The sequence below is a fragment of the Rousettus aegyptiacus genome, unplaced genomic scaffold, assembly GCF_014176215.1.
Source record: "Rousettus aegyptiacus isolate mRouAeg1 unplaced genomic scaffold, mRouAeg1.p scaffold_m13_p_12, whole genome shotgun sequence".
Classification (NCBI taxonomy): Eukaryota; Metazoa; Chordata; class Mammalia; order Chiroptera; family Pteropodidae; genus Rousettus; species Rousettus aegyptiacus.
Window position 1 is genome coordinate 5,372,598 of NW_023416287.1, and position 17,811 is coordinate 5,390,408.

The following is a 17,811-nucleotide window of genomic DNA, read 5'->3' on the forward strand; positions in this document are numbered from 1 at the left end:
AAGTCAGCCTGCAAATATAGATTCCGCAGCCCTGGTCCCTATACAGAGAGGCTGTGTATCCATTAGTCTCCTCCAGAAGCAATAAAAACATTGAATATCAGAGGTAGACAGCTGTCAGTCCGCAGGCTGGGTCTACCCTTCAGACCTGATTTCTTTGATACTCAAAAGGTTTACGTTATTACGTTATTATCCATTTATGCTATTTGAGGTTTTTGCCAGTATTTCAAAAAGAGGAGCTGTCACATCGAAATCTAATTTCTGGAAAAATTAGGAGCACAAATGAGACCAAGAAGCTGGGCTATACCCTTCCATCCTGGTCTAATTCCTAGAATTGATCACACAGTAGCACAGAAGTCCCTCTAGTCTACAGAGTGCACCTTCGAGGGTAGACACTAAGATTAATTCTTCCCCTCCCCACCTCATCCCAGTGCCTGACACAAAGAATAAATATTTGCTGAAAAATGAATGGTTGGAAAAGACGATTGGTTTAAAGCGTGTAATTAATTGAAGCTAAGTCAACTGGAAGGCAGAAGGGTCGTGTTTCGTTGGTAAGGGTGTCGGCAAGGTTCAGTGCTACGACGTTGGTGAGAACGCAAACTGGCTGTCTCTGGAAGACTTCGCTCGCGCCCGTCGGCATTTTAAAGCCGCACACCCTTCGGCCCGGTGAGGCCACCCAGCGGCATCGTCAGACAGATACTCCGGCATATGGGCATTCGCGAAGAAGAATAATCATAGCAATATCGTTTGTAGAGGCTGGAAACAATCTAAGCGCCTCTCAACGGGGGCCTAAGTAGATAAATGGTCCAGCGGGATAGTCTGCAGTTCGAAAGGATCTATTTGGGCAGATACGGAACAAGCTCCACGGTGAAGCGAAAAGAACAAGATGCAGTAAAGCGTGTGATGTATCTGCCGTTTGCACATAAAGAGGGTGTGTGTGTGTGTGTGTGTGTGTGTGTGCACGCACACTTGTATTTGCTAACAGATGCATTCAGCAAGGTTTTTTAACCTCAACGCTATGAACATTTGAGGCCAGATAATTCTTTGCTTTGTGGGAGGCCGGGGGGAGGAGGAAGCTGTTCTGTGCATGTTGAGATTCCTGGTCTCCACCCTTAGATGCCAGTAATATCCCTCCCTCAGCTGTGACAACCAAAATTGTTTTCAGATATTGTCAAATGTCCCTTAGGGTCAACACCCCTGCCCTCAGTTGAAAACCACCGGCACAGGACGTCTCTGAAAGAACATACTAGAAACCTATCGCTGTGGTTTTCTCTGAAGATGGAAATGAGGAGACCATGGCCAAAAGAGGAAGGGAAACTTTATTTTCACCTGTTTAAACTTTTAACTTTTAAAACATAAATATTATAAAAAGAGTTTCATTTACATTTTTTTTCTGGTGTCCAGATGTCTTCGACACAGAAACCACTTAAGAAAACATGAAAAGTTCTAAGACACATCGGCCAGGAATTCCCTTGTTCCCTCGTAGCACAGCTTTTAAAATAACCGGACAGACCACAGGTTATGTGATCTCATCCCATCTGACCCATTTGCCGGGTGGAAAAAACTGAGTCGAGAACAGGAAAAAGTCCTAAGGCCATTTGATTAGTGACCAATCTAACAACCAGTACCCAGGTCCCCCGAGACCTAGTCCTGGTCCACTTCAGACATGTAGTAAGCAGATCTTCACAGTGAGTGAGAAACTCAGGAAGGCAATGCGTGTGACTGAGACGGAGCCACAGCTGTTCCCAGCGGCAGATGTCCATCGTTGCCTTAAGACCGTTGAAATTATGCAATGGGGCCTCCCCTCCGGCCCTGAGACCCGACACGTGACCACTTCTGGCTGAAAACGTCACATCTGATCCCATCCTGTTATTCACAGCAGAGGCCACCATTTCTAGGCTGCTTTTCTGCAGATTAAGGTCAGTAATACATTAGCTATGAATTACAACTAATATTTATATGGTGCTCTGAAAGGTGCGTCCACCTGCAAAAACCCTACCGGAAGTCTATGAACAAGCTTCCTACATGAAGAAGTACCTCCAGTGGGGTGCGTTAACTTGCCCACAGTCACACATCTCATCGGGTGATGGAGCCGGGTTTGGGAACCGAGATGGACTGAACCTTTGCTCTTTAAGGCTTGTCGTGGAAGATTTACGCTCGCCCATAAGCATTCTCTTAAAGATAACAACAACTTCACAATTAAGGAATTAAATTCTTAATTAAGAACACGTACTAGCGAACGAGATAAAACAGTAAAGTATGGAGCGTCATGCCGGGCATAAAATAAAGACTAAATAATGATTCGATATGTGCCCGTTGTCATCAAATACAAAGACGAATAAAAGCGTAGTATTGAAGATATCTTAAATGGGGACTATAGGGGTGAAATGCACCCATCCGTCTATGTTACGTGCCTGCAGGAAGTTTTTTGAAATATTTGAATCAGTTTCTGACATTTCAACATTGGGTCATTTCACACGAATAACGTAGATGTGTGGCGTCTGCAGGAAAACTGGTACCCATGGGGTGGAGATGTGGAGCCACTACCTCCTCGTTAGATGGCGTGACGCCTCTCTGGTTCACCACAGACCCTGGCCTGACATAAGTAAGACCCGTGTGTTCGCCATTTCTCACCAGTGAGAGAGAGAGAGAGAGAGAGAGAGAGAGAGAGAGGGAGACGGCTCTGGAGTGAGACCACAAGTCTCCATTCTGGGCACCGCCCCGCTCCCTAGCTGAGTGGCCTCAGGCAAATCATTTCAGCTTCCTATGTCTCCCAGAACTGTGGCGATGCTTCAATGAAATAACGTGCACAGAAGCACGCAGCACGGCGCCTCGCGCACACGCGGCTTTCGATACAGGTGCGTCACGAACTGCGGCAGGCGGAGCAACAGCGCCCGACAGGTGTCTGCGCCGTCATCGCCGGCACCTCTGAGTGAGGAACCTTCCGTGGCAAAAGGGACTTGGCAGGTGTGATTACGGTAAGGGCTTCGAGATGCAGATATCTTCGTCCATTACCCGGATGAGTCCGGCGCAATCACAGCGTCCTCCCAGGGTCAGTGGCGGAGGACATCTGAGGATGAGAGCGGCGGCGGAGGCGACGAGCTCTGAAGACGAAGGGGCCACAGATCACGGAATGCACGTGGCCTCGAGAAGCCGGGAAAGGCAAGGCAGGGGGTTCTCCCCTGGAGCCTCCAGAGGGGCACAGCCCGGCCGAGACCTCGACCCAGCCCGAGGGAAACCCATTTTGGATTCCCGATCTCCGCATCCGTCACATAGTGCATTTGTTCTGTTTTAAGTCACTACGTTTGTGGCAATTTCTTATGGCAGACATAGGAAACTAACCCATGGGGTTATTTCATCCTCACCACAGTTGTTGAGGTACGCCTCTGCTCCTCATTCCGCAGATGGAAACAGCCTCAGCAAAGCTTAAGAACGTTGCCCAAGCTCCCTGGACTTGACTCCAGGCTCTGTAGAGCAGCGGAGCCTGGAGTCAAGTCCAGGTCTTCCCGAAGCCCAAGTCCATCCCAGCTCTCACCTTCCGCGTCCCAGTTACCTGGGGTCATTCAGCTTCTACTTGAATCATTCCAGACACAGAAATATTCTTACTCCCTGAGGCTACTCTTCCAATGGCTGAGCAGGACTCACCATTACATACTGAGCTTTCTAGAACAAGGACACAAAGATTATCTCACGAAGTCCTTGTCCGGGAAGGCAGTCGGGCTTCGGGAAGGACTGATACCAAGGAATGGGAAGCTGGAAAGAATTCAGCCAGACGAGACCCTCTGTCTTCCATCTCTGCTTCTCTGAACCTCGGCCTCACTCTTTTCCCTCTGTAGATTGATTTTCACAGCTACTTCATTGTCACGAATGGCTGCCCATGGGCCCCAAAATTGCACATTACAGATCTGGAAGTTCCACGCTCCCCATCCCTCTGGCTTCCAGCACGCACCCTCTCACTCCCTGTCTGGTCAGCTAGCGACAGGCAGGTAGAGCTGTCGAGAACAAACATGGCTTCCAGGGACTCACCTCACTTGACACCGTGAAATCGGGGTACACAAGAGAGGGGTGGAGGAAATGTGGCCTGAGCTGATACTCCAAAAGGTGAGTACCTCGCACTGATTTCCCCAAGGTTTGCCCCAAAAGCAAGAGAGACGGCAAGGCGGCTTCCTCCACACGGAGGAACCTCAGAGCTCTGGGAAGGCTCCCTCTTCCCGTGGTCATCTGTTCTCTGGGAAACATCCCTAGATGCTCCGTCATTACTCATCACGACCGTTCCCGATGACTGACTCGTCGACCTGTCTCCTCCCACCCCCATCCTGCACACACGACTTTGGCAAGATCCCCATTCGGATTCGTAATTTGTCTCCATAACTAACCTCCCTTCTCCAAATGTGGGCTGTCTAGCTCATTTAAATTGTTGTCTCTCTTTAGCTTCCTTGGACCCGTAAGGCGTATATACTTAACTCTGCTCATGCAGCCTAACACCGTTTCCTCGGCAGCTGCTCACATCTGGCTCAAATTGAGCTTGTGGCCAACGAGAAGCCCCAGATCTACTTCTCAGGAACTGCCGTCTGGCCAAGTCTCCCTATTCCCAGACTTCAATAACTGGTGCCAGAATCCACATGAGTCCCTGGTAAAAATATTCTCTTATTTCTTCCAGTCCTTCATTCGATGCTACGGAGACCACTGAGAATCTCGACCCTAACACACCATTTGCGCGTCTCCTAAAAAAATCTCATCTGCTTATCTTAATTTTTCAGTCCTGAGCCAAAACGATATCCAGAATAGACCGGGGATGCAGCTAAAGACCCTGCGATGCACAGGGCGGCCCTCGCGGCAACGAGTTATCCACCCTCAAGGTCTGCCGTGCCGAGGCTGAGAGCTGTTGCTCCACCTTGTTCTAGAAAGGGGAAGAGACCAAAGTTAGAATAAACAAGTAAAAGGCAAACTAGAGATACTGCTCACTGTTCCAAAGCCAAAATAGCAGAGAACGGGACAGAGTGACCTAGAGAGCTGTTTTAGCTGAGGAAGGAGGCGGGGGCGTTCGGGAAGGCTCTCTTAAAAAGCCATTTCAGCTGCTCTGTGAACAACGGATTTGAAGGAGGGCAAGAAGGAAATCAGGAGGGCAGTGAGATGTGCCACCAGAGGACAGGTGGGGAGAGGGGAAGGGGTGACCCGAGTGAAATGAATCGACATATATTTTTGGAGGTAGAACCTTCTAGAACTCTGCTAAGAAGAAAGTTAATTGGAAAGCACAGGCCAAGGGAGTCGCACCCAGAAGCGGCCCGTAAAACAGGATGACCGATACACGACACGTTAAAATTTAGTCGCAACGCAACGTGTACAAGTGCAGTGGAAAGTGCACGGTTCTCTCCAATTGCCCGGGGTGGTGCAGGACTAGGGCGAGCTGGCAATTCTGGCTTCGAAAGTTCTGGGTGAAGAAAACAGAAGGTGAATGCCAGGGGAAAATAAGAAATTCTAAAATGCGGCAATAATTCCAGTTTGGGAAAGTTTACAAGGGACAGTCCGCGTCCTGAAATCCTTCTACAGGAGGACATCGGAAAACTAAGGAACTGCTTCAAATAAGAAAAAAATATTCAGGGAAGTATGGGTCTCTATGCAGGAATCTGATGGTGGCGTAAACAGCCTCGCGGACAATAAAAGATCCAAGTCAAACGAGGCATTAGCTGAGTCAAGCCACTTAGGAGAGGCTGTCTGAAGATTTTTAAACATAGTGGATATTGTTTATGAAACGTAATCTGATCGCCCAAGCAAAAATGACACACATTTCATGGCAGCCGTGGAGATTAAAGAAGTGTTTTAAGGACCAAATCCCTTATCTACCACCCCTCTTGCAAGTTTACTCACCAAATAAGAGCTTTCAGGAGAAAGAATGGGGAATAAAGACAATTCACGCTCGGGAGAAAGACTCTCAGAATCTCACTAAGAAACAGACGTGTCAACAGCACTAAAACTGTGGGATTAAAAGGCGTAGTTAGGCATTATTACGGTTTGTACAGAGTCTAAAAATAATCATAAGGTAATAATAATAATAGCAGCTGCCATTGACTGAGCTAAGTATTTCCTGGGCATTAACTCTAATTCTTGGGCGGATTTATCATCTTCTCATTGCAGAAGAAAGAAATGGAGTCCTGAGAGGTCACCCGACTTGCCCGGGGACACACAGCTAGGGAGCAGCGTCCAGGCTTCTGACCCTGGAAAGTCACGCATTTGCAGAGACTAGTAATAACAACACGACTTCATCGAGCACCGCTTCAAGCCCATCTCTGAGGCTAAGTGCTTTCCTGAGATGAGCTCACTTGATTCTAACGATAACTCCATGAACAGGTGCTTCTCTCATTTTCATTCTACAGCTAAGGGATGTAAGGCTCAGATAGGTTCAGTAACTTTTCCAAGGTCACACAGCCACTAAGTAGTAATCCAGGATTCGAAGCCCTAAGGTTCAGACTGTAGAGTCTCCAGGCATAGCCAATACCCCGTGTTGAAGCAAATGGGAAGGGAATCATGGGTAGAAGGGGGGGGGAGGAGGGGAGCCGAGAAGTTTAGATGCGGTTCATATACAGTCTCTTTGTATCCTGTGTTCATTTCTTTTCATAACAAGTGTCAAAATGGTAGTTCAGTTATTATTAGTGGAATTATTTGTTCAGCGTATTTAATTATTTGTATACGACCTTTGTCCTGCATATTGTCTTAGGCCTGGTACCTTTAACAGAGTCTGCACACGCTCCACAAATGCTCCATCAACACATTTTGTTTTGTTTTTTGCTTTCTTGGTTTGAGTCAATGAAGCAGTGATGGGAATGGTGAATGGCAAGTGTGGAGAGTCACAGAATTAGGGAATTGGGAACCATTATCCCAAACGAGAAAGCAGGCATGTTCGCTTTTTGCCTTGCAAAATCGGATCTCATTCTTTCTATTAAAATCTTAATTCTAGCTCAGCTCTGATCACCAAATCAGAAATAATTCTATATGTCCCCCATCAAAGAGAGAAACTAGAACACACCCACATGATCACCTGTACAAATGCAGCTGCAACCTTGGCCATCATTAGGTTGATCTAAGATAAGAGCGAAATCGTGAACTTCTTGGTGAATGACATCTTGGGGATGTCATTCCTTTTATCGGTACTTGGGATATAATTCTTGTTGGCTGGGGTAAGAGGGCATTCTTTCATGGGTCGCTGTTATATTTTGATTCTTATTGACGCGGTTTTCCTCTCTGCTCCTTGCTTCTCTACAGCATAAGTCACTTACACTGAGAGGGACCATGTAGAATAACCCAAGTCAATGCGTTGGAAGAACGCTGTCTTCAAGAAGCCTCTTTGGCTGTGGGAGATGATATTGCCTACCGGTCAAGTCTGGGTGGTAGGAGACAGACCTAGGATTTGAAGCTCAGGCTTCCGGTCCTGATGACCTAACCGAAAAGCTCATACTTCTTCCATCCACCATGTTGAAAAGATAAACGCAGATGGGGGCCAACCCATAAGAATGTTCTTCTCTTGGTGGGATGGTGTTCTTGGATTTTCTAATCAAATACTTCAAAATCTGGCTCCTCCACTCGACAAACTTAGGCAGGTGCCTGCAAGCCTTGTCTGCGTGGGAATATTAACTAGACTTCCTTAGGATGTTGGAGCCAGGACTAGATGAGATAAAGAGTAGAAAGCCTTCAGCACAATGGTAAAAAAAAAAAAAAAAAAAAAGTCCTTGATAAATGATTGCTCTTATGAACGTTATTATTATTAACAACCATTCATTTATAGAAAAAGTTTTCCAAACTTGACACAAAACAAAAATCTTCACTTTCCTCTCATGTTTTTTTCTTCCCCAAAAGGAAACAGAAATCCACAGCCCAGACAAAAAGGTCGGAGCTGCTCTAAGCTGGTACAACAGTTTACGTTTCAGGTCGCCATGTTTATCCCGGGGCGATTCGGGAGTTTCTGCTAATGCCGAGAGCCAAGAGAAGTACAGCAGAGACATGCCGAACGGCACACTCCGCTTTCATTTTTTAAAGCGCGTTTTAGATCTCTTTCTTCAGCCCGTTCTCCTAGTGATCATCTGTATTTTTCAGGTCTGTGCTTTGGGGTTTTTTTGTTTTTTTGTTTTTCTTTTTTTTTCCGTGTAAATCCTACCCACCCCAGTTTCGTAAGCAGAAAGATTAAGTGGACAAAGACAAATTCAATTAAACTGCAAGCTTTGGTGATCAGCAGCAATTTTTCTTAGAAAACGGAATTCAAACATCTCGGGGTAGGGATGTGTGTGCAACACGTTTCCTAATGGAAAGGAGGCACAACTCAAGTATAAATTATGCGACGAGCTGAGCCCACTTCTATTAATCTTTTATTCAGAAACGGACACTGTTTTAAGGGGAAATTAAAGGCAATCAATAAGCAGGCTTGCTTGTGCAGCTTCTGAGCTTGAGATGCAAATATTATTCCAAATTCTGGATTCCAAGGCAATCCCTCCATTGATATGTTAATAGACACCTCGTGTTTCTATGACCTCAAATCCTGGCAGGGCAGGGAGCTGTACTTAGAGAAAACAAAAGGAAAGCTCGCGGTAGAATAAACATTTGCTAAGTGGACTTTAACTGTAAACTCCAACTCGTCACGTGTTAAGGATGGAATTCTCTGAGCCAGGTACTGTGGATTGCCGGTTTAATATGTTCGTATTTAAAGAGCCGCCGTGACTGATTCTTTCTCAGATGTCACCTGACATTTCAGTTTCACGCTCACAAGGACAGCAAATGTTTTGGTGCCGTCATGCCGAAGGAAGGCAACTCTTGGCAACCGGAAGTAAGCGAAATTCAGTTCCCCAAAATCAAAGGTGAGTGCCATCCAATGTTAGTCACCTGTTTGCAAATCCATAGTCAAAACCAAGTTCAAAGAATATTTATTTAGCACCTGTCGTATGCGAGATATTGTGCTGGTTTACTGGGGATAGACAACTGAATAGGTCTGACGAGGAGTTGGTACTTTTCGGGGCAGATGGGCAATAAACAATTTTTAAAGCGCAGATAAATCAGCTCGTGGTGAGCACAAGGAAACAAAGCCGGTTCATGAAAATGAGAATAACTGAGGAAGGTAAAGAAAGGCCTCTCTGAAGAACTCATTTATGTACAGAAATTCCAGGAAGCCAGTCCAGTGATAGATCGTCTGCAGGACTGGCGAGAGGAAGGACGGGACATGCAAAGGTCCTGAGGTAGGAAGGGACATGTGTTTGAGAATCAGGACGCTGCCCAGTGTAGCTGGATGAGATTACGTTCTACCACCAGGCGGAAGCTAGACAATGCAAGGCCCAGTAGTAAATAACGCTTCGTGAAAAACTAAGTGTAATATTTTTGAAATTATTGTCTTTGTATCAGGAGAGGTGCATATCGAATCTGCACCCTTGGATATATGAAAGAATCTCAGAGGTTGACCAAATATACATTTTTAAAGGATATAGGCATAGTAATACTTGTTAATATGCTACATTCTCATACATATATTAATTCTAGCACCACATAAATTAGCCTCCATATCTGTTCATCAAAGTCTAGGTTTCTAGCTAATTTGTTTCTCAAGATCTAAATTAAAATAGCAACTGATCTAATGTGTCGTGTTCCTTATCTCTTACATGAAATGAGTTTGTGCTGTCTCCCGTGAGCATCTGTCCAAGGGGACTAATCATCTACAATGTGAGGCTAAATCTTTCATAGAACTGATTTTCCAGTCAAATCATATCTTTTTTAAAAAGTTTTCTACAACATATAGTTGGCGAGGTAGCCAGCCTCTGAGGAGAACCCCAACCTGGTCTGCCAGCCCTCGCGACTCCTCTCCCTGTCATACCATTGCTCTGTGTGACCAATAAAATGCACAGGGACTGCTGGGATGTCCCTCCCGAAATTAGGTTATCAAGGACGTTGCAGCAAGGCACAGAGCACAAGCATCTCTAAAGTTTCTGCCACCTTTTTGAATTGGGGTTATTTCCTCGGATTTCCTGAATGGCTTGTCTTTAGCAGGTAACAACAGAAAATAATTGACCCTATCAATGGAGGAAGTGTCCAAAAATTCCTGAATTATTCCAAGGCAAGAGGATCCTGGAGATGGAGACAGACTGACCTGTCTTCTGCTCTGGTTAGGGACAGTTTTATAAGTCTAAATAACATCAGTATCAAGGAAGCAGGATAGCAGAATAATCGAGCAACTTAATAGCTATACTGTACCTCTTAGCTCTGTGACTCTGGCAAGTTACTCTGTAAGCATCAGGTTCCTCACCTGTAAAATGGAAACAAAATAACACCTATTTCATGTGGTTATTTTATCATCATGTGCATTGACTTGTGGAAAACATTTAGTGCTGTGTTTGGCACTAATGTGTATGTATACGCTATACGCATTTTTGCAAATGTCAAAAGCCCGTGATAAGTGAATGTGCCAGGCACCGTGCTGAGTTAGGTGCCATGATAATCCCCATTTGCAGACGAAGACGCTGAGGGTTGGGGACGTGAAGCAGCTCACCCACTGTCAATTGGCTTGTGAGAGCTGGAGCCGAGAGATCCAAGGCCATCACTTCTGAGCTAAGATCCTTTGCTAGTTGTGATCACATTACATGTGTCATGGTTGGGTCCAAAGATATTCTGAACCGTAAATTCACACATAAAAAAGCAGGTTTTCAAAGATTTTTATAAAGCTTTTGTGGGGATAGATAGGAGTGTTTTGTTCTAATTTGTTTGGGTTTGTTTTGTTCATTTGTAAATGATTCCTTCCTTCCTTCCTTCCTTCCTTCCTTCCTTCCTTCCTTCCTTCCTTCCTTCCTTCCTTCCTTCCTCCCTTCCTTCCTCCCTGCCTTCTCTCTTCTCCCTCTCTCTCTCTCTCTCTCTCTCTCTCTCTCTCTCTCTCTCTGTGAAGACACACATAAATGACAGTAAAATCTCAATTCATTGGAAACCAATAGCATAAAGTCCGCCTTCTTTTTTCCCCCCTATTTTTGACCCCTGTGCCCCATTTTTAGAAATCATATAAATCACAGGAAAATAATCTAATATTCAGAATATATTTTTGATTCACGACCCAGATAACACCACTTCAGGGAAGTCTTGAGGTTAGTGTAAGTTCCACTCAGATGGTTACATGTGCCCTGGGGCTCAGCAGCACAGGTCCCTGGGTCCGGACTTGTCGCCAGGTCAGACCACCACTCATTCCCGAGTGATTCGATTATGATCAGAGACGTACTAAGGAAGCAAAGATTCGATAATGCTTCCAGGTTTTCAGCCACAAGGGATGATACGACGTCTTTTATCGGCATCTCTTTGAGCTCCGTGAGGAATGCCAGCCCCTACAAGCTCCTACAAAACCCTGAGCAGGATGATTCATTGAGCAATTTTCTGTTTTCGAATGGTATTTGAATTCAAACTCATTAGGGTTGGCCCTCCTAACTACCTTTCCAACTCGGCTCTCTCTCGGTGTAGCTTGACCTGGTCACGCGCCCTGGTCACGTGGGTCTTCACTCTGTCCCTGAAATAAGCCACCCTCTTACTTGCTTCAGGCTTTAGCACTTTCTCCTCTCCCAACTTATAGGGTTTTTTTCCTAGATTGCTGACCGTTTGTCATTCCTCAGACCTCTGCCTGGCCAATGCCCATGAGAACGGCCCCCTACCCACCCACCAGGGACACTCTCCATCATCGTCCAGCTTACCTTCCTTCCTGGTTCCTGACCATATCTAGCCCACTTGCTCACGGGGCGTCTTACAGACCATACAGAGTACTGTCATGTGGTTACGTGACCTGAAAATCCATGTGGGTGACCTTCAAAAGGTACTTAACCTGGTTTCTTACTTTCCCCATTTGTGAAATAAGGAAGCCTTAAATGACTTAATATATAAAGCACTTAGGATACTACCCGCCATGTAACAAATACTATATCGCGCTTGTCATGTATGAATAAATACAATTATTTTATAAATTGTAATTATAATACATATAGCAGGTAGTCTATGCAATCCTGTATTGATTTATAAATTGATTAAATTTTTAGTTACTCAAACTTTATTAACTGCCCTATTAGACAAAGTGCCCTGAGAACCCAGCAGAACACAGTATCTGGCATGCAGTAGGCACCTGTTATTTGTTGAATGAATCAATGACTCAGTGAATGGGTGGATGGATGGATGGATGGATGGATGGATGGATGGAATGTTCTCATTCCTTTTATCAAGTGTGGTATAAAAATACCCACATAAGGGACAGGGGAATCCAAACAGAAGTTTTACGGAATTTGAATAGAAAATGCTGAACGATAATATTTTATTGAGCTATCTGGAAAGGTCAGAGAAAGCTGGGTGTCTCCATCAGGGGGAGGCCCCCCACCCTCAAGAAGGGCGACATGATGGACGCGGGGCTGACTGCGATGTGCTTGCCCGGCCGGCAGGGTCCTCTTTGAGGCAGACGCCCTCCCTGAATGACCCAGCATCCCGTAGAGGTTGGCCTCATTGCCTACTCCCCGGAGAATCAGAAAGTAATAACCTAAGTCCTTTTATTTCTCAGCCTGGGTGTATTTGAGTTGGAAGCAAACTTTAAAAAAAAAAAAAACCAAAAAAAAAAAAAAAAAACCACTTTAAATGTGAAATCTAAGACTTCAAGGGGAAACTAAAAATAGCCAAGTGGGATTATCCTTCCACTATATGGCTATTAGCAGTATTTATACTGGTCAGCCTTCGGAGGGCAGGAAGAGGCAAGAGCGCTTTTCTTCAAAGGAATGCGGGAGGCTCTGCGGTGGCAGATGGCTCAGGATCTGACGCTCTGGCAAACATCATCTTTAATAACATCTGTTTATACAGAATGTTCTCATTTCTTACCACTGACCTGGGCAGACGGCAGTTTGGAGACATTTGTTTAGTGCTACATTTTTTCACAAGTCTCCCACGTTTTTTGCCTGATGCAAGAGCTCAAGTCTCAGTCCGAAGCCCTCACCTGCGGGCAGGGCAGACGCTGGCTCCGGGGTCCGGAGGAGCCGCCTCTGCCGCGCCGCGATGCTCCCTGCCACTCACCTGCTTTCCTCGCACGCCGGCCTCAGGGCTTCAGAGTCGCCATCTCGTTCATCTCTAACAACCAGTGGATGACGTGTGTTTTTAAAAACTATCTCATCGATGAAGAAATGGGGAGACTCGGCACCTTGGACCACGTGGCCGGCAATGCCCGAGCCGGAGTTCAGAGCGAGGGGCGTTTGATTCCGAATCCTGCACTCTTCACCCCTACGGAATGAAAGTTTTAGAAGGGAAGCTCGGAACACACTTTTCTATTCATTCGTCGAGCACACATTGCGTGATCACTACACGCCAGGCATGAGACGAGGACCTGAGAGAGAGCTGTATCTTAGGGCAATTAGGGAAGCCTTTCTGATAAGGTGATATTTGAGTAGCAACAGAATGAGGCTGCATGTCCAGCTGGGAGACAGCGGTCCAGGCAGAGGAAGCAGCAATGCCAGTACGACGGCCTGGAGGCAGGGGTGCCCCTGGCTTCGTAGAAGAACAGCAGCAAACCAGGGGGAAGTGGGAGCAGACGAAGTTAGAAAGGTAGTTGTTTCTATTATACGTAGGGATGGTGATTTAAAAATTGACCCATTCTGCTGCTATCATCAAACAAAAGTCTCAGCTGGAATTTCTTCTTTGGGTACAAGAAATAGAACACTCAACTCAAAAGAGCCGAACGATAAGAAGAAATGCTATCATCTCACATAAAAGTAAATAAATTAATAAAAAGATGTGTGGAAGAAAAGTAGCTCCAACTAATTCATTAGCTCAGGGACCTCTTGAATAGCGGGTCCAATTGCATCTTTCTGTTTTGCTGACCCCAGCATATTAGCCTTGTCCGACCAGGCCGGCTCTCCTCATGTTTACAACATCACTGCATAGCTCCAGCCACCGTGTCTTCACACGACAACATCCAGAGGCAGAAAACTAACTCTTCAATTCCTCGAGTCTTTCTTTAGGAAGAAAGAGACTTATTCCGAGGTCCTTTTTGCACTTTTCCCTCGGATCTCACTGCCCAAAATGATGTCATACGTAAGCTAATCATTGATAAGAGGAAATGGGTCACCCTGAATAGCTTGAACTGATCAGAGTTCACTTTCCGGAGCTGATACAAATATTCTCGGAAGCATATGCCACCCTGAGGAACATGGATATCCTTTAGGGAGAAGAGAATAGCCATGTGATCGTTGGTAGACACTGCCAACTGCTCATCAAAGATCCTTTCTTTTCTTTCTTATTAACAGAATCCTAGAATTATTCAGGCTGCCATTAAGGCCAGCTTAAACACACACACACACACATACACACCCACGATTTCCCCACTCCCGTGTAGAATTTTTTTTTTCGATAAAGATTCTGCCAGAACGCACATCTGTTACCTTCTTCACTTCCCATACAGATATGTTCCCATTGCTGCAATAGGGCAGCCATCGTGGAATCCTGAGGTTAAGGGCCGTATGCAAAGACTGGTGGAACAGAAAAGCCAAAACGAGTTTAAGTCCTGGGTGACTTTCTTGGAATGATTCAGCAGCCCTGGAATCTAAGACTTCTTATGTGAAGGGGAAAAAAGTCTTATTGGTTAACCCATCATGGAGTAGTCCTTGCTGTCTGCAACCAAGGCAACTTGTTGTTAGGCAACCAGTAGTATCTGCTACATAGAAGAGCCTGCATGTTTCATATGAGGAAAGCTCGAAGTGACCTTATCTAATCCGGTTAGCTCAGCAGAGCTCAGGGGACATCTCCGTCTTGACGTACAGAAGTATGAGGTGGAATTGCATCCATTATGCCTTTATTAACTTACCAAATAAACAGATGGAGAGAAAAATCCTTGTACTGGCTTCCATCAACCTTCCAAGTGCAAACTCAACCTTGGCCTTTGATGCATCCGGGAAGAAGGAAGGAAGGTCACGGCCGAAATGTTGAGAGAAACAAGAAGCATTCATCCTTGACTTTTGAGCTGCCAAGAACCTTCTACCCGGTAATTAAACAGTCAAAGATGACAACTAATCCTCTGCCTTTGTGGTTCTTCCCAGTGACAGAAACTCACGTGTACGTCTGGGACTAGACGTTACACTCATCCACTGGTGGGGAAAAAAAAAATGTCGCATCCTCTAAGGAGGCAGGAGAGACAAAACGGATCATTATTTAACATGGATTTACCAAGTGTAGTTTCTTATGAGGTTTATGAGGTTGAACTTAGAGAAGTTGAGAGAATCCGAAACTGCCAACGGTCCCCTGAAGTCTACACTCTTTTTAATAACCATCGTCGATTAACGAGGCCAATAAACAGGTTTCTGAGCACTTCCCATGTAGAACGTGATGCAGCACATTTTATGTGACTGTTTTTCACCTGCACCTCAGAGATCTATGAGAAAAGAGCCGTCGATATCCCCGTTTTACGGATGAGAAAACTAACGCAAAGCATGGCTAAGAAATGTGTCCGAGGCCACACAGCTTTCAAGTGGCAGCTATGAAAGGTACTCACGAGCCATCTGACCCCCACCCTAACATGCGTGACATCACCCATAATGTCTGTGGGACCATTCGAACTCAGTGACAGGCATTCTTAAGGTATTTCTCAAATTCGGTGGTACTGACTCTTTTTGTGTGTGTTTATTTGTTTGTTTGTTTTTTCAATATGGCGCCCTTGAGACAGCAATCCAAGGAAGTGAGCTGATCGAGAATGTAGCCTCATTGCACAAGTTACTCAAGCACCAACGTCATTCAATGATAAAAATCGAAGACATGATAAATTGCTTCTATGATACCAGTGCCTTTTCTGTGGTACACAGTCCAGAGCATTTCAAGACGAGTCTCTCGATGGCTGCCCCTTGTCTCCGAGGGAGTTTAGGATCCAACGAGAGGCACAGTCTGTCTCACGCTTGATTTTGCCTCTCTGGTGCTTCCCATGTGCAGAGCGAATTCGGGGTTTCGACCTCGCTACAAGCTCCTGTTGGGGGTTCCCTTGATTTTCAGACGGAGAGACAGACTCAAAAACATGAAGGACGTGGCCCGAAGTCTCAGGACTAGCGCGAGTGGGAGCCACGGCATCGCCCCAAACAAGGAGGCTGGCTTCACACAAAGACACGGCGTTGGCTGAAATTTGGCCCTTCCTCCACTTACCACGCAGGGCCGTGAAGATCACCCATCACGCATCCACCCAAAGAGGCAGCTCCTGCCCCAGGGGCTCCAAGGGGGCCAGGGTCAGTGGAGCCAGCTAACCCTGACTTCATCGATGCCCCATCATCACCAGGGCCAGGATGGAGATGGACGTTTTTCTTCCTTATCAGTCTTGGCCAAGTTTCTTAGCATCGATGTGCTTCAATTTTCTTCACGGAAAAGTGGGGATAATAACAGCATCCATCTTATGGGGTCGACCGTTGAACGGATCCGTACTCGTAACAGCGTCTGACCGATAGCTCTAAGTGAGCTGTGATTATTTATTATCAGTTGTATAATCATTGTTAGTTTTGCATCATTTTGGATGTGCCTGAAGCCTACTACTGGCCCACCGCCACCTCTGAATTCCTAATTTGCATGATTTCATTTGGACCAGTTACTTTTTTTTTTTTTGCAGATTTTTATTCTTTTTCCTTCACCTATGAATGGGTCTGTCCTGAACCAGGTTGCTTTTGCTCATCTTTGCTTAACCAAAAACCAGTAGGTCACCCACTTAGACATCTAGACACCGCCGTCCGAGCTGTCGCTGTAACGAAAAAGGACTCGAGTTTGGATCCAAGTCAACCATTAAGACAAGGCAGTGTCAGAGTAAAACAGGGAAATGAGAGTCGATTCCATTTTTTTTTTGTTTCCTGCGCTGTTATAGGCCTGCTGTGTCACAGTTGTTTTCCATTCTGTGATTCAGTCTTCCTTTCTGTAAATGAAGTGCACGCCCCTCTGGCAAAAGGAAGCCTGCGATTGTCGAGGATTATTATCTGTGTCTGCAGAATCGTGTCGCCACCCACTCACGGCCATCCAGTGTGGCCCTCTAAGATCAACAACCATGCAGTCACCTCAGGTAACAAGCAAAGTGAAAATAGACAGGCTCTTTGGTGAGGCTTGCAAATGCTCCTGGTGTGTACCTGAGGACAAAGGTAAGATGAATCCCTTCACCAAAGCCTCGGACTAGGTATTTGGGGTGAGTCATGCTTAAGTAAACCTCTTCTTTGGATTTTATTGTGCTCTTGGGATTTTCCCAGAACCTTTAGTACAAGATGAGCCCTAGAGATGCCTAAACTCCACCTAAATAAAACCTGATAGAAAGTACACCTGCATCCATGGAAGAGGTTGAGCAAAAGAGACTAGGAATCCTCACCGCCCTCCAGCCGAGTGTTTACGCACATGAGTTAATCTTTCTTGCCTCCTCTGTAACATGAAGACCGCCTACCCTGACAGCTTCTACGTTGCTATGAGGAGCTAATAAGAAATAATATGCTGATGGTGCTTTGAAAAAGACAGTAACGAATCTAACATTTGGACCAAGGCTTTCAAAATGCCTTTTCTGCATCTCATTTGATCGATGAAAACAAAATGTCTTGCACGATCTTTATTTAATAGGAACACATAAAGGTGGGTGCGAATAGACTTTTTCTAACACAGTTCTGTAAGTCTGAAAACCCTCGGGGAGACTGGCAAAGCTTCGCCAGCCAGAGGTGTATCCTGTAAAGTTCAAAGTCCCAGCCTTGAGAAAAGAATTCACGAATCTTAATCGAGACCCACTCAGGCTGGTTAGTTATTCTTTCAGGGTAGACAACTAAAGCTCTGGTAATTAAGCCTACTGTTCTC

General features: G+C 45.6%; 1 long non-coding RNA gene across 2 annotated transcripts; it reads right to left on the bottom strand.

The window, feature by feature from the left end:
- Window positions 1-1,299: 1,299 nt before the first annotated feature.
- Window positions 1,300-14,535, bottom strand: LOC118609968. 2 transcript variants are annotated; one of them, XR_004953540.1, is made up of 6 exons: window positions 14,406-14,535; window positions 13,045-13,248; window positions 10,222-10,273; window positions 5,866-5,971; window positions 3,551-4,897; window positions 1,300-3,464 (listed from the first exon to the last, which is right to left on the bottom strand). It is a non-coding gene; the product is annotated as an uncharacterized LOC118609968 (long non-coding RNA). The 2 variants fall into 2 exon arrangements; XR_004953539.1 differs by having other exon boundaries at window positions 1,300-4,897.
- Between the last annotated feature and the right edge of the window lie 3,276 nt (window positions 14,536-17,811).